At 40.4% G+C, this 3,126-nt stretch overlaps 1 pseudogene; it reads right to left on the bottom strand.

Moving 5' to 3' along the window:
• Positions 1-808: 808 nt before the first annotated feature.
• Positions 809-2,913, bottom strand: LOC130860744 (protein artemis-like; annotated as a pseudogene).
• Between the last annotated feature and the right edge of the window lie 213 nt (positions 2,914-3,126).

Here is a 3,126-nt window from a genome sequence, read left to right on the forward strand (position 1 = left end):
AAATATGCTCACAGATTTAAAAAAAAAATCAACACAATGAGGAGACAGATGGAAACTATAAAAATGAAATAATGGGAACTTCTAGATCTTAAAAATACAATTTCTAAAATGAAAAATTCACTGGATGGGCTTAACAAAAGATTAGGTATCGCAGAAAAAAACGTCAGTGAATTCAGCATGGCATCATCAATTACCTAAACTAAAGCAACAGAGAAAATAGGCTTAGAAACATAACAGTGCCTGAGTGAACTGTGGAAAAACATCAAGTGGTAATTGGGCTCCCAGCAGGAAAGGAGATGGAGTGTTTGGAAAGGATAAAACCTGATGAATTATGGCTGGAAATTTTCCAGATTTAATGAAAAACATCAATCTTCAGATCCAGAAATCACAATGAATTCCGAGAAGGACAAACATAAAAAAACACACATCAACGCATGTCTTAATTAAACTGCTGGAAACCAATCACCAAGAGACTACCTTAAAAGCAGTTGGAAAGGAAAAAACAGCACATGTAGAACAACGAAGATAAAGGATTGTCATTGATTTCTCAACGCAAACGATAATGGAATGGCATTTTTTAAATGCTGAAAGGAAAGAAAAAATGACTTTGTATTAATAATATCATGTATAAAGGAACCAAAAATATGACATACCTAGGGATCAGTTTAACAGAATATAGTTAGGAACAGTAGAGTGAAAACAAACACACAAAATGGCACTGGTAGAAACGAAAGAAGACCCACATGTTCATGGATTGGAAGATTCAATGTACTAAAATGTCTTTTTTCCATAAATTGATCTATATAATTCAGAGCCATCTAAATGAAAGTCCTTGAGATGAAGCTGGGATTTCTAATCCTTCACTTTCCCTGATGAATTCTTCACAATCTAGAACATTTGCCCAAAGAGAGGTTGGCATATTTTCTGTTTTGAAGCATCCTGTGCTTTTTCAGTTTGTCAGGCTGGCTTTGCGGTGCTGCAGTCATCGTGGGAAATACCTCAGGGTGAAGAGCTGGCTGGTTTGGAACCTTGTGCCTTACGAGTACTGGGAGAGGATCATCAAAGAGATCACTGTCTTCCTCCTGAATCTAGGTGGATTGTTCGAGCTCTCTCCATTTCCCAAGTGGCTTATACTTTGGCTCCATACTTTTGGGAAGATGGGCATGAGGGCTTTAAGATTTCTTTGGCTTTACCCATAGTTGTGCCTAATGGAATGACACTTGGATATGCATTAATGCAAGCTGCTCTTTACAGGGACTGCCCTCAGCAGGAAACCCCTTTGCTTATCACTTTGGCAAAGATACACTGTCACTAATCTTAAACCGATCACCCCCACGCTCTGTTCATCTCTGGCCCTAGCACACATTTCAGATCTTTTGATCACAGAATACTTTGCCTATCCTGTTCTTTGTCCTTTCCTTAGATCAAAGAAGTAGAAATGAGGAATAAGTAATTAACAGATGACCAGGTCTTTTCCCTAGTAGCTTCCCCTTCAGTAATCTCACAAACAAACTGTGTGAACAAGACGGCATCTAAAGAAAGGTTACAAGGCGGCGACAAGCCTGCACACAGTGGGAGATGGCTATGGGTCTGATCCCTGATCTCAGTGGTTAAATGAGATTACTTTGCCTTTTCCCTCTAAAAACTTTCACGGTTGAGCACAATCCTTGGAGTTGGTTTTTTTGGGTGGACACAAGTTCGCCTTCTCCCCAGACTGCTGACATTCTGATTAAAAGCCATTTTCCTTTCCACCAACAATTGCCTCTTGGGTATTGAATTTTGAGTGGTGAGTACCCAGACCTGAGTTCAGTAACATTCACAGGACAGATGTGGCTCAACATATCTCTAATCTCACTGTAGGAGGAGTAAAATAATAATAATAATAATAATAATAAGCTCTGTATGAACTCTCTCCAATCCTCACAATGACATTGGTTTTACTGGTTCTTTCTCCAAACCACATAGTAGATAGCTTAATGCTGATTGTGTGGAGTGGAATTCTATTTTTGGAAGTAATTCCACAGGGTAACTTATTCCACTCAAAATATGCTTCTGCCTTTGGATGCAGACATGTGTGGATCTGAGTGCTACGGTCTGTTATGAGATGAAGAATGTCAGGCATGATTCTAGACATGTCTTGTTTATCCACACGAACCTGGACTCTGAACTCCTCTGAACTCCTTGGTTGACTAATACTCCTACCTGTAAACTGCTTTGCAGTTCAGCTACACATCATGGTACAGACGCTGAACAATCCAGCCTCAAACTAGCTCTAACATTCTACTCAGACACTTCTCCCAACTAGGACTTTAATAATATTTTGGATTGCAGAAAGTAGTATATAAGTACACACTCTAAGATGTCTTGCACTCTGCCCCCAGAGTGCAGAAGCTCCACTCTGGCAGCTTCTCCTTTTGCCAATCTGAAGTCTCCCATGTACAAGACAGTTATGTTATTGCCCTGAAATAAAAACATAACTGATCCTGGGCAATGACCAGCTGGTAAGAGAGTCACAACGATCTCTCCCTTCTCGCTCGATGCTTCATCGACTAAAGATATTTGGGTAGGAGTTTCAATTTCAGTTGATGTAATTCATTTCTCCCAAAGTCTGTAGTTAACAACAACTAGTTGACAAATTTTTAGTAACAGCGAACAGTACAAGTAAATTTTCAAGAAATCCTGGTCCTGCCATTTATTGGCTGTGTGACGTTGGGCAACTAATTTAACCTCTCTGGTTCCTCAGTTTCCTCATCTCTACTTCAAGCTTCTTTTCAAGGTAGGGCCTCTTAATCCCTTCATGTGATCCTTATGGCAGCAGGACAGGAAGAAGGTGCGGGCCCTTAGGTTCTCCCTGTCCAAGTGGTCAGTGGAGATTGTTGGATACTTGGCCATCTGCCCCCTGAAGGAGCTCATAGCACCAGCCAACCCCAGCGAACTGGCCACCCAGCCAGGTGTGGAAGCCCAAGCCACCACTGACTGGGCCACCACCTCTGGGAACCTACCCAAAGATTTCTTAAACGTGACATAAAAGCACTAGCAATAAAAGAAAAATATTGACTCATTGATTTCTATCAAAATTTAAAACTTTGATTTTCAAGAAACACTTAAGAAAAAGAAAGGTCAGGA

Source organism: Hippopotamus amphibius, chromosome 9 (genome assembly GCF_030028045.1).
Source record: "Hippopotamus amphibius kiboko isolate mHipAmp2 chromosome 9, mHipAmp2.hap2, whole genome shotgun sequence".
Taxonomy (NCBI): domain Eukaryota; kingdom Metazoa; phylum Chordata; class Mammalia; order Artiodactyla; family Hippopotamidae; genus Hippopotamus; species Hippopotamus amphibius.